At 33.5% G+C, this 14,940-nt stretch overlaps 1 long non-coding RNA gene across 1 annotated transcript in view; it reads left to right on the top strand.

Annotated features, from left to right (window-relative positions):
* The window catches only part of LOC127708885 (uncharacterized), a 35,005-nt gene extending 22,284 nt beyond the window's left edge, over window positions 1-12,721 (top strand). Inside the window, exon 2 of the long non-coding RNA XR_007985420.1 lies at window positions 12,383-12,721. This is a non-coding gene — a long non-coding RNA (uncharacterized LOC127708885). The remainder of the gene's footprint in view (window positions 1-12,382) is intronic.
* The last annotated feature ends 2,219 nt before the right edge of the window (window positions 12,722-14,940 follow it).

Raw genomic sequence — 14,940 nt, 5'->3', positions numbered from 1 at the left:
ATGGTCGAGATCTTCACCCCTAAACCATATATATTCCTGTTTGTCATGTCTCGAACATTTGAATGACGTATAGGGTCAGTCCCCAGGGGTTCAACCCACCCCCAATGTTCTAGTATCTTGTAAATGGTCGAGATCCCCACCCCTTAACCATATATATTCAGGTTTGTCATGCCAAGATGATTTGAATGATATACAGGGTTAGTCCCCAGGCATCACTAATGCATATAACTTTACTGGACCAAACCAATTTTCACTGGACTTTGCCCCATGTCAGGCGACCCTGGGAATTACAAATTATGGGAGCTTCGTTTGGGAGACTTCGTAACAGCATCCTGTTACAATCATTTCTTGTTGTTTTACATTTTAAGCATAACTCAGGCCGTATATTTCTTATTTCAACTGTTATACATTTCGTCAGGTTGATGCATTTTATAGTTTGCTTTGCGGTGTTTGTTTGCTCATAGGTGAAGGCCATACAGTGACCAACAGTTGCTTACATCTACGACATCTAGTCTCTGGTGGATACTTGTTTCTTTGGCAATCATACCACATCTTCTTATACTGAGCATCAAATAAAACCTTAAATTCCGTTATTGACAAACAAAGGAAATGTTATGGTTATGATACGGTCTCCTTTTGGCACTTTGCAGTATTATCAACCTATAAAATAATATCTTTCAGATATGCACATGCCACCGGTCTGTCTCATGTCTGATGCAATTGTGCATTTAATGTAAAACAGTCAAATCATCAGCGTTTTTCATTTATAATTAGATATGAAATAAGCACTAACATACTTTTGAAAGAGTTTTAAAATTCAGGGGTCAGATATGTAGCTATTAACCCTCTCCTTTGTCTTTTCATTTATACTTCCTTTTTTAATATTTAATACCAGAACTATGAATTAATTTTAAAATTATTATCTAGTAAAATTGGAACCACGATTTCATAGACAATGAGGTGAATGTTATACAACAAAAGCAAAAAATCATTAAAATAATATTTTTCTTTTAAAGAAGAGGAATGTTGTTGACGGTTTTTCAGTTGTAATATTCATTGTATTGTTTAAGTGTGGTTTTAATTTTTGATTATATACGTATGACGTGGCTCGGTTCTTATACATCCTGCCATTGTGTTATGGTCAATTTTGAATTCTTATCTTTCATTTTTGCCTATATACTTTGTCTATATGCCATTTTGTGTTTCTTTGTTATTAACAGTTATTTGTTTTTATAGTGATTAAGATATTAAGATTATATTACAATGCTGTCTGCTGTACCCCAATTTTTGACATTTTTACCTATTATGTCTGTTTTTTTCGCTCACACATTGTTGTCAATAAAATGAAATTCAATGCGACTGTCATACAAGTGACAGGTTTAGCCAGCTGTGAAACCAGGTATGATGCACCATTTTCTACATGGGGAAATGCCTGTGCTAAGTCGGAAATTTGACAGTTGTTTTCCATTCGTTTGATGTGTTTGAGTCTTTAATTTTGCCTCGTTATAAATGACTTTCCGTTTTGAAATTTGCATTGGAGTTCGGTTTTTTTGTTATTTTACTTTTTACTTTTTTACTGAATGCGTGTGTGCACATGTACTTTGGATATAGGTTAAAGTTGATGTCAAAGCGGCCTCAAAAGTTTTCTCTTTTAAATTGTCTCACATTTTGTTATACCTGGGCCTTAACTTACTATATGTGCTCATTCGTGGAAGTACGATGACAGGTTATTGTTAAATCTTTGTTTTTTACGAATAATGCTTTCATTTGCAATCCTGCCACATATCCTTATAAAAGTCAAATTGAGAAACAGCTTTAAACTTTGTTCCGAATATATGTACTATGATTCCTAGATGTTGGTATCGACCGCTTCGGTCAAAATTGATCAAATCATCTTAATGAAATGTTTCGGTATACAATGAAAAAAAAACCGTTTATTTGTTTACAAATCATAAATAAAGACAATAAAACTACTCAAAGTGATAGAAAAATACAACATACATTTAAGAGTTGATTAAATTGTAGTAGTTTGAAAACTACCGAAACAAGTTCCGCCTTTAAAACAGGATGCATGAGATTTATAACGGTTTCTGTAGTGTCAATAATGACAAACAAAATGACACATTAACAAACAACAAAGGCTCATAACTTTGGACAAGTATATAAATTAATAGTGCTGGGTTACAGATGTTTGTGAGCGCTCAATCCACTCTCTTGAAACATGACACAGTGCTGTTACAACACAACATAATAACAAGCTGTTATAGTCAGTTTGAAAGGGATTAACTAATTAGATCAGATTTCTATAGATGACTAACAACTGCCTTGAAACATATTTACCAGATTGAAAAGATTTCTAATAAAAATAGCTTAAAAGTTGAATTTAAAAAAAAAATCAAAATGTTAATATGAATATTTATATCATCAAGACTCTGCCAACTTTAAAATGACACTAAAAGAGAGAAACTAAAAAATCTCATAAATGACATTAATCTAAAAGAGGGGCGAAAGATACCAGAGGGATATTTAAACTCATAAATCGAAAAAAAAAACTGACAACGCCATGGCTAAAAAAGAAAAAGACAAACAGACAAACAGTAGTACACACAACACAACATAGAAAACTAAAGACTAAGCAACACGAACCCCACCAAAAAATTGGGTGATCTCTGGAAGGGTAAGCAGATCCTGCTCCACATGTGGCACCCGTCGTGTTCCTCATGTTAGTACAAACCCGGTAACAAGTCTAATTCGGTAGGTCACATACATGACAGGGGCGGGATTGTAGTTACGACATTAGGAACATATCCGCTATTATCTATGAAACGGATATTCCATAACGATCAACCAACTCGTGATGGCGACCGTAAAATTTACGAAGTGATGATTTCAACTTCACCATTTGGAACCCTTGGTTTAATAGCTTCCTTGTGAGCAGCAACCCTCTATCAAGGAAATCATGATAGGAAATACAAGCCCGGGAATATCGTATCAATTGGGAGACATATACTCCGTATGCAGGCGCTGCTGGAATGTTGCTATATAGAAATGGAAAGTTCACAATTGGGAAGCTAAAATCATCACTTTTGTCGTAAAGTTTCGTTTTCAACCGACCCTCATTGTCAATTTCTAGATGTAAGTCAAGATATGAGGCAGACTTAACTGTATCTGTTGTATCCTTTATCTCAAGTTCGATGGGATAGATGCGTTCAACATAGTCACCAAATTTTTAATTGTTTAGTGAGAGAACATCATCATTATAACGGAAAGTAAAGTTAAAGTATACTGATAACTTCTTTTCTTTCTTCCCAAGAAATTCCTGTATGAAGTCAGCTCCATGGTTGTTGAGAATAAGAATTACAAGAATTCCGTGACAATTAATCATTACTTTTTAACTTCTGAAAAGTCAGATTTTGTCTTTAAATGTTTCAATATTACAAGAAAGACCGCACAAAAGAGTTAGTTTGTGATGTAAAATGGGACTTTGAATATTATTGTTTTTAAATAAATTCTCCCAAGGGATAATCAAGCAAAACATCATTCATCATGTGAGTCAGAATAGTTTTCATAATCATTTAAAAGCAAACCAGATATTAATTTGTAAATGACACATAAACATAATCCTTCATGTCGAGTTCATCTCGGGAGTTAACGGGCACATATGAAAGCATGTGTGGATGAACAAAACCAGTCATGCCATTGATAGACATCTCCCTTTGCCTTTTGTAACGTGACACAATCCTCACTTTTGTTTTCAGGCTGTCCTTCTTCCCAATCTGCTAATAACGGGTCTAATGGTGTATTTGATTCGTCCCATCTCCATGGCCCTCCATTTGGTCGATTGGTCGCCCCAATCCAATAAGGACCTGTACCTGCAGTGAATAAATAATATTGGTAGTCATTTCCTGTATTTTATTTCACCTGAGGTTCACTTACAAGGATTATGTGCTACTATAAATTACAAGAATAATGTAGATAGACACTTAACAAGAACAATACACATTACAATACGATTAAACTTGCTTTACCAATTTAGACCTGATTTTTTTCTATTTCAATCTTGCGTACATTTTTTGTCTACATTGTTTGTATAACATTTTTGGTATGCCAAAATTTCGGTCTCGGGCATCACGTAAGAGTCAAAAAGCACATCGTCTACAGTAAAATTAGTACTGTTAATGTTCTTTACATGACCTTGAAAAGATTTACCGAACTTACATTTTTCCCCTCCAATATCAGTACCACATTAATAGTAAATTTTTAAACTGAACGTTATTCACCTAAATTAATCTATTATTTTTATTCGCCATAAATATCCAAGAAACACCCAGGAATACTAATTAGAAAAACTAACCTATAGCTAATGAAAATTAAACGCACGTGGAAACATTGTTTTATTTTTTTTTTTTTTTTTTTTTTTTTAACGGATGCAAGTGGTTCGCGTGTGAGCAATACATTGTACGGTATGATTTACTTTGATAAATTGTATTACCAATACCTTCCGACCGTGCGAGACCCTCATGGGTAGTCAAAGTCGTTAAACACCCCTAGGTAGTTACTTTCTATCGCCGGACTTTAAAATGTGTTACTCTTTGGCCATTTCTACAGACTCACGAAAACATTATTCATTTCTATATCAAGCCACTAAAATCCCGTCATTCGTTAATACAAAAACAAATTGTGATACTTAATTTAACAAAAATGTGATACTCAAACGAACATAAAATATAATTAAAGTAACAGAATACTTGAAATATGGCTATACCTCGTGTACTGGCCAGTAATTTCAGAAATTTGTCGGCCACAGTTGATTTAATTTCTACAAGATATCCACCTTGATTTCTGCAAAATGTCTGAAATAAAGATATCTGAACTTTGATCAAAATTAAGCTGTTATATGATAACTTATTTAACCAAATAAACTAAAAATTAAGAGGTTCTTAGTAGCCCGCACCACTGGATCTATGCACATCTTAATCGCTGGTCACATGACATCACTGAAGAATTTAATTCATGCCTAAAATCGCTTTTTTGTATTGTTTACATCATCCGGCTATCAGCTATATTGAAAAACCTCATCATTCGACAGCAATTTCTTCTATAATTTACTGACAATTTGGTGGTTTCTGCAAATTTCAAGGTCTTGCCTTAAACATCACTTTTTAAGTTATAGTTTCTCTCTATTTCTATAGTTTTTGCTCAAAACAACAAAAGAACAGAGTTCCAAAGTCCTCCGCATTGCCATTATTTTATTTTTCCAAGTTCATTAAAACATCTTAAAATTATCTCAGAGAATTGAAGACTTGAGAGCAATTTCCGATATATGTAATATTTCCAAGGGGCATAACTCATTAAAATTTGATCATCGGCACGTATTTTCGAAATTGTCCGAGACATTGCTGTTACAAACCTTTGATGAAAATCTGACAAAAAGTGTACATGTGAGAGTGTTTTCAATGCAAATTTCCATATTTATATTTCTAAGGGGCATAACTCTTTACAAATAATTGATCGGCACGAGTTTTCGAAATTGTTCGCGACATTGCTGATATAAACCTATCAAAGGCTTCGTAAAAATCTGGCAAGAATTGTAAACATGAGAGCACTCACAATGCAATTTTCCATATAAATAATATTTCTAAGGGTCATTACTCCTTTTAAAATCGTTGATCGACACTGATTTGTGAACTCGTCAGAGACCTTGCAGACAAGAAAGCCTACATTTTAAGTTTTTTGTCAGATGTTCTCTAACGGCTTTAGCTTTTTTAGATATAAACCCAAAACTACATTGAAATCTATGTAGGGTTAAGAAAAGGAGAGCCAAAAATCAATCTAAATATCACTTTTCGCTATTTAACGGTGTACAACTCAACAACGATAAAAGCTAAAATCAAATTTGACTTTCATTTAGTCGTTAATATCGTCCACTACTTTTAAGAAGAGACAGAATGAAAAGGCCATTGCTGGTTAAAATGGTCCAACCCATTTTTCCTCAAACACGTATCTTTAAACGAAACAGATCTTATCCATTTTGTTTATTTCACGGACATAATAAAAAATACAACACTGTGACAAGAGAATAAGCAATATAGTATTGAGGGTTTGTGTTACTTAACAACATTATTCCCAATTTTATGGTCTATGTTGTTTTGTGGTAACGTATTCATTATTCAGTATGAATTAGATAATGGTTATAAGTACACTATTCCTATTTATATAACAATCCGCTAAACAAGACGTATAGTATAATATAAGCAGCTATTTGATATTAAAAACAATGTTTGCGTACATCAAAAAATGTCCCCTTTAGCCATAAAGCTTCCCACGTATTCAGGTATTCGTAAAAAAAAAAAAATACTTTCATTTGTTTGATTATGAGCGTTTCCGGTTTTATCGTAATGATATAGATATATTATACAAGAATGGATTGCGATATTTTAACGTATTAATACGACTAAAACTAAATAATTGATATAACCTAACGGTACCAGACGTTCCATATCTTTTAATGACTATTTAAAAGTGACCATACACTTTTGATACGTCTATTTCATATGAAAGAGATCTAAATTGATGTTGTTCGTATATATCGACAGAAAAGTATTTTCAAAATGTGCAGCAGCGGCAATGGCGACCATATTAGGTTTTAGACAGGGTCTTGGTGTAAATTTAAAAAGATCAATTACAACGAAATTAGATTTTAAACACTGTATGATAAAAAAAAATAACAAAAAAATTTCGAAAGTTACCGTTCAATCAGACTAATGGTTAAAGGAAAGTATTTGAGAAAATGAAAATAATTGAATAACGACTGAAACACGATTGCAAATTAATGTGATTTGAATATCAAAGAGTAATCCAAATAGTATAAAATACAACCTGTGCATTTGCAAAATTACTAGAGTGGTTTGATATCCAGTAATAAACACCTTGAAATCGATTCCAGTTATCTGGACAACCAGGACCTGTAAAATAAACACAATAGAGACATGTTTGTTTATATAACTAAGATGACTTTTACTAATATTTGTTTATCTATAAAACAGAATCTATGTAATACTATAAACAAACCTATACAGAAATGCATTATATGAGTATTCTATATGCAATAAAATGTCGCATACCGGTACGAAAACATAAACGTATAACAATTGTTTGAATCCTCTACAGTAACAGATAGCTTATTAAAATATTGTTAAAATTGGAGATAAACCCAAAACGTTGGCCTTGGTATAAAGGAGAATCTGCTAAATTGCTCTGACGAACACAATATCAAAATTGATATCTGACCTAGTGTACCAAGAAAAGTTCGGCTATGTCTTTTTAGATCCTTTCTGTCTCAAAGACAAAAAGAAAAAGCATCTTGCAATAGAATCGACAGTTTTCCCGAAATGATTTTTTAATGATATATTATTTGAATTTGAAGCGTACATAGGTAACGGAATGGCTTTAGCTACGTGTTGCGCCGTAAATGGAATTCGTTGTCAAATGACTTTATTAGACTTCATTTAAACCCTTTTGGAAAGTTGGGAAATTACGATTATCATCCTCTGACTTCAAATGAAGCTTTCAGAAAGATGGGAAGAAATAAATTTTGATTTCGTAAATTTATTAAAGTTGAAGATGTCCAGGTTTCTATGAACCAGTTGATCATCATATCGTTTGTAAAAACGTGGCGAGACAGTAAATCTGAATATGGTATCATATGTGATGCTAACAGGCGTAAGAAAAATAAACAAAATAGGTTAAGGGTTCGGATTATAATTGAGATACTTAACAGACGACAAACAGCAAAAACACAAGTAAGTACAGATCAATCTCCAAATCCAAATTTTGTTTGCCTTAATTTTGTGATGATAAAAATGTGTATTGAACGTCAAATGCATGAGACTGAGAATTGCTGGACAAATCGTTTTCTTTATTGTTTATGTAACATTTTATAAAAGAGATAATCTGACTAAAAAGAAACGGTAAACATCCATAAATTTGTACATCGATAGATATATCGAAAACATTTTACCACACTGTTGTTAACAAAACGAAAGCAGCACGTCATACTAGAATTCTTTTTTGACAATATTGACCATAAATGAAACTGATTGACTGTTTTATGCTTAACATCCAGGTGTAAATACAAAGATCACGGCGGAAATTTGGACTGTTAAAGGGGGAAAAATGTCGGATAAATGCAGAAACAGGAAGGCTCCAGAATTCAAAAGATAGTGACACTCTTTCAACTCAACAAGATTTTCTCTACAAGTAAAAGACGATTTAATTAAAACATGTTAAGCTAGTGACAGAACTAGAAAACGTCCAGACTGCACGGTATATTATCAGAAGAAATTAAGAAAGCTTCATATGAAAATGGGGAAAACCTTTTTTTAAATAGAATGGATTCGTAGATAACAAAATTAATGGATTTATTGCGTCCTAGCTGTCAAAAAAGTCGAATAAAGGCAGCAGTAGTATACCGGTGTTCAAAACTCATAAATCGATTTACAGAAAACAAATCCGGGCTACAAACCAAAACCGAGGGAAACACATCAACTATAAGAGGAAAACAAATGAACAACAGGAACACCGAAGTGCAACAAAAACAAACGCAAACACACATAGAAACGAAATATTTGATAACAACTGCCATATTCCTGACTTGGTACAGGACATTTAAAAAAAAATGGTGGGTTGAACCTGGTTTCATGGCATGCTCCCGCTTCATGACAATGTTAAAACATATCGCTAAAACACTACGTGACAGAAATACAGCACAAACACACGCAAGAACATTCATAACAGAGAAACGCACAGACAAATAATATAATAGTCGACACAACATACAAACCAAAGAACAACAACGAACATATTTTCCATCAACGAAAAACACCACAGGATATCAAAAACAGTGACGCGCTTACGTCGCTTAAGACAACTCAAAGTCTTCTGACCAAAAAACGAAACCGCCTCCATTCCAAAAATAAACAAAAACAAACCTAAGTTTCTTTAAATGAATGAGAGATTAGAAAAAGTTAGAATGATGGTTGATGAGAAACTTGCTGAAACTAACAGGTTTAGATACAAATGACTACGATGCAAATATGCGTACTTTGGTTAATTATGTATTCTTAGCTATGAACTTACAATGATAATAGTCTCGAAATATAAATGAAAAACTGTAGAAGTTTTCTTGGCTTCAATAATTTAGCTATTAAAATTGTCTTTTAGAACTAGAATTTAAGTTAACTGTCAACTTACTATTTTTATATTCAGGATGTTTTATATTTCTATATTTCAAAAGGTAGAAGTGATGTATAATGAAGCCTTATGGTATGAAGAGTCAGTTTGGCACATGTATAAATGTCAATCAAACAGGGTTCCCTTGACCTTGATTTTTTTGCATATTCCAACAATGTTCAGTGATTGAATATTTTTTGGTGATTTATGTGATTAGGTCAGTTTCTCAGATACTATAGGTATTAAATGGATTATGCCAGCTGTTTATGCAAGCTTGAGAGGGATTTTGAATAAGTAGTCCTGAATTAAAAAAAATATTTGGCTATTAAAAAAGAGGGACGAAAGATACCAGAGGGACAGTCAAACCCACAGATGAAAACAAACTGACAACGCCATGGCCAAAAAAAAAAGAGACAAACAGACAAATAATAGTACAGATGACACAACATAGAAAACTAAAGACTAAGCAACACAAACCCCACCAAAAACTGGGGGTGATTTCAGTAAGTTTAATCAAAACTATTTTTACGTTAGAACTTTTAAAAAATATACGCAATTGTCATGTAAAACTTGCAACATGATTTGATTTGATATGATACGGTTATTGACAGAAATCGACTCATTTCAGTTGAGCCAAAATATGCCCAAATATGGCAGTCACATAAACTCCATCGTTGCTTTTAGAAATTGGGTCAAACTGGGTCCAGTTTTCCGACAATATCCATTAAACTCTTTGGGGGGATAATAAAACTGAAAAATCTTGAACAAGTCATGAAAGTTTAATATTCTTTGAATATTTGAAAAGTACATATCAAAATTTACTGTATGCCCAATTCGAGGACGAAGTAAACGGCAAAATGTATAAAAGAGGGACGAAAGATACCAGAGGGACAGCCAAACTCATAGATTGAAAACAAACTGACAACGCCATGGCCCAAAATAAAAAGACAAACAGACAAATAATAGTACAGATGACACAACATAGAAAACTAAAGACTAAGCAACACGAACCCCACCAAAAACTGGGGGTAATCTCAGGTGCTCCGGAAGGGAAAGCAGATCCTGCTCCACATGTGGCACACTGCACTTGTCAGTTTTGTAAATTAGTATGTGTGTAATTTCGGATAATTTAATTAGACTGAAAACTTTACACTGACTAGACCTGTTGTTCTGTAGTAAAGGAAAACTCCAAGGAAAACTCAAATCGGAAAGTCCCCTATCAAATAGCAAAATCAAAAGCTCAAACACATCAAACGAAAGGAAAACAACTGTCACACTCCCGACTTGACACAGGCATTCCCACATGTAGAAAATGGTTGATCAAACCTGGCCTTATAGCTAGCTTAACCTCTCGTTTGCACGACAGTCGCATGATATTCCATTAAATTGACAACAATGTGTGAACAAAACAAACAGACATAATAGTTAAAAATGTCTAAAATAGGGGTACAGCAGTCAACATTGTGTTATAATCTTAATCACTAAAAAAACAAACAAATATGTCAACAAAGAAAAACAAAAAAGCATGAAGGCAAAGCATATAAGCAAAAATGAAAGACAATAATACAAAAAATGACCACAACACATTGGCGGGATACATAAATACCGAGCCACGCCAAATGGATATTACCAAACATTGACTAATCAGTAAAGGTTAATATTTTACAAAGAAAAAAAAGAACACTATAAAACGTTATTAAGATGATAAACAACATCAAGTCCTAGAATATATACTTCAAGACCATCATGTTTTATTTGTGAAGTTGATACGGAATATTTATCAACAAGTTCTTGGTATCTTCCGATGAACTTTTATTTAGAAAAAAAACGAGACGTTCTTTGACAGAACACTGGTTCATCAACTTTCTGCTCAGACACTGGTGACGTTTTATAAAGTCTTGGTATCAGCTTCAAGCTCTTGAATACTGAATTAATTGGGAAATGTATATCTCACATGCAGGTGAAGTTGGTGTATTGCTACTAAGGTGGGAGAAATTGATAATATCAAAATTAAAATCGTCTCGTTTTTCATAGATTCTGGTACTTAGGTGACTGCTTATGTCAAATTCGAGGTATAAGTCTAAAAATGAGGCGGAGGAAGCCGTGTCTGCTGTTTCTTTAATTTCAAGTTCTGGAGGATATATTAATGGAGCCCAATCAGAAAAGATTGGATTATCAATGGAAAGAACATCATCAATATATCTGAATACGAAATTAAATTATCTGGTTTCTTTGATCTTCTTCGTATTAACAAGTGACTCTGACTCATATGAAAATAAGAAAAGGTCGGCAAGGAGAGGCGCACAGTTCAATCCCATAGGAATGCCGACAATTTGAAACTCCAGCATACTGATCACTTGGTCCTCTGTTTAGCATGTTAACCTTTTTGTTCAAAATTACCAAAATATGCCGTATGGTATCCAAGAATTAAACCATTGTGGTGACGTCAGCCTATTCATTTACCGTGGATTCTTTTTCTAGAATCAACGCTTCCTAAATCTGCCGCTGAAATTGACTCACCAAATTATATTCAATTGTTTCCTTTGTGTGCCTAATTTCATTAAGTTTAAATAGGCTAATTTACTGATTTCTGTTCACTAATGGAATTAATTTAAAAACTTACCTTTAATTTTTGTAATTTTTATATGCCTTCACTGGGAATCGAACCCTTCCTTGAAATCTGTTTTGTGTGACTGACATCAACACACCGACGAAACCTCTCGGCTACCAATGGGTTACACTATAGATGTTTATTATATATATTTAAATGAACATCTGATATACATCGGTTCATCGGACACACAGGGCTTGTACCTTTATATAGACACAATAGGCAGTCGTATAGTATGAGTTGGTAGCCGCGAGGTTAGCATGGTTAAAATCAATGAGTTAAAGATCGGGATTTGTCGGTTTAGGTTCGAATCCCTGTATTCTCTTTGTTGTACCAATTCTTAAGTTATCCTAGTTTTTTTTTCTAATTTTGCAAGTTATAGTGGATATTTTTGTAATAATAGCGAGTTTTACCGGGTTTTTTTTTATTATTATTGGCTATTTCACATGTTTGAAACAAAAATGATTACATTCTATTTGTCAATTTTTGTTTTATAAATATAGCATGATTTCATTTGTTTTACTACATAATTTTACAAAGGTTTGTTCGCAAATTCCTATGCGAGAAAATCGTGATGTGCCTAGAGTGCTAGAAAAATTTCGATAACATACTTATTATATATACTTTATATATGCTTTTTGGTCGGGTTGTTGTCTCTTTGGCACGTTCCCCATTTCCATTTTCAATTTTATTAGAAATAATTTTGAATATGTCTTATTTTGTATAAACAGATAATATTCATATGCCTGGTAATATAAAATTCTTTAAAGGTAGAAGTGTTATATTTGTATTTAGTTAACCAATTAATTGTGATCTGAGATTTATCAATGCATCGTTGGACACGATAACATGGTTATTTAAACTCACTTACAATACCTTCTAATTAAGAAAAGGCTTTAATTTTGAAAAGAAATTAACACAATAGTTTAAGCTATAGATACAATGGATAAGCGTAGATTAATGAAAAACAAACCATTCGCCCTCCGGGCTCATGGTTTCTTTTTCAAGAATCCACGCTTATCCATTGTATCTATATAACGTAATAAATGTATACCGTATGCTACCATTTTTATATTGAAAAGCATTGTTAATTATTTCTTTTAAACGATTTTTCAATTTCACATGGGAATGGTGGTATACAGGGTTGAAAAATCACAAGTTTTGAAAGAATTAATTTCAGAGAAAGATCGCAATTTAAAATTATCCAGAAGTTCTTTAGGTTTTTTTTAGAATACACATATAGGTTATGTGGTAATGTACTATTTTATTATTTATTTTTTTTATTACTCTGTCCTGAGTGTTCTTGCGTTTATTTGTACTGTATTCCTGTCACGTAATGTTGTCATTTTAGCGGTATTTAAAACATTTCCATATAAGCGGGAGGTTTGGCTAGCCATAAAACCAGGTTCAATCCACCATTTATTTCTAAAAATGTGCTGTACCAAGTCAGGAATATGGCAGTTGTTATCAAATAATCCGTTTGTATGTATGTTGGCGTTTGTTTTTGTAGCAGTTCAGTGTTTCTGTTGTTCCGTTGTTTTCCTCTTATAGTTGATGTTTCCCTCGGTTTTGGTTTGTTACCCGGATTTGTTTTCGCTTAATCGATTTATGACTTTTGAACAGCGGTATACTACTGTTGTCTTTATTTATGGTTAATACCACCACTACACGAGTAAACAGTTTCACAGTATTTCTGAGGATCCTCTTTCACTGCGGACATAATTTTGGTCAATCTAATGGACAATTCCATTGTAAAACATGCAGATGAGCCGGCAATGTACCGTTGTTTGTAAGGAAATTTGTGAAGCTAAGGTAACCAATACACACAAGGTTAGTCCTCAGATTTGCTGTTCAATGTGATGTTCATTGAAGCCATGTAGGACTTATGAATCGCCAAAATCTCATCCTAGTCAAATGATATGTTTTGTATGAGGGATTAACTTTGTGCTCATTTATTCCTATTTCTTTTACAAGACACTCGTAGTACGATTAACATACAAAGACAATACTATTTGAAACTTTTTCCGCAGGAACAACAACATATTTATCGTGAAGAGATATAACATTTCACAGCTTCTGCGTTACTGAAAACAGACTTTGGTCGATCATTTACACATTTTTTCAACTTACAAAATTCGACGTTTTATCAGAGACCTGACTGTTTTGACCCATTCTGTCCAGTTCAACTTCTTCTCGTTTTGCCCATGCTCTGGCGTAGTCCTCAATCGAATCCATTATTAATTTGAAGTTATGGTTCCAGTTGATGTGTTGGGGTTCTCTGAACTAAGGACCATGAGATATTACCTTTCGGAGATGTTTTAGATCCCCAGTAATAACATGACCAGAGCGCCTGTAAATATAAGGCGAGTGGGAACAGTCACATGTCAGATGTTTTTTTCATGTATTCTTCTAAATCAATATCCTGCAATGCTTGCTTATAGGTTAATACGTTAGGTGCAATGGTTTTGGTGTAAATGTAGGATACAATAGGAACAGACTGATTTTGAAAGTAAGTTAAATTTTAGATGTTACCGCCCTTGTGATGTAGAATGTTGCTGATGTTGATTGCCTCAATTCCTTTATTTGAAAACTGAACTGAAAGAAATTTCCTCTTTTCATCCTGTAAAGGTTCCGATCTTACTGGTTTAAAAAGAAGGAAAAGAGCTACATCACAAATTATACTGCCCATTCTGTATATTGGAGAAAATGTATGTATGCATCCCTTGTCAACAGCCGGACAGCAAATCCCTGATTTGTCCGTTAAAACCCCGGATTCATTATTCGAGAATCAAGAAGAGATGGTTTCTGAGAAAGCCGTCAACAGGTGTCGCGGAAGGCGACCCGGTAGGAAATCGTGAATTTTGTGTAATTTGAAGAAACCAAACGTATCATGAGCGGTTTACATGATATCATAAGCTTTAAAAGTATTTTAAAAATTTAAGAAGTCAAACAAATGTATTGTTGAAAAAGAAATTCAAATCAATAATTTTCAGTCTTCGATACCGCCATTTTTCAACTTCGACTGTCATTGACAAATTTTCAGCTCGGGACGAATTGACACATGCCTGTTTAACCTAGGGAAAACAAATGTAAATGGT

This window comes from Mytilus californianus, unplaced genomic scaffold (genome assembly GCF_021869535.1).
Source record: "Mytilus californianus isolate M0D057914Y unplaced genomic scaffold, xbMytCali1.0.p SCAF_7, whole genome shotgun sequence".
In the NCBI taxonomy this organism is placed as follows: domain Eukaryota; kingdom Metazoa; phylum Mollusca; class Bivalvia; order Mytilida; family Mytilidae; genus Mytilus; species Mytilus californianus.
This window is presented reverse-complemented; position numbering and strand designations above follow the sequence as displayed.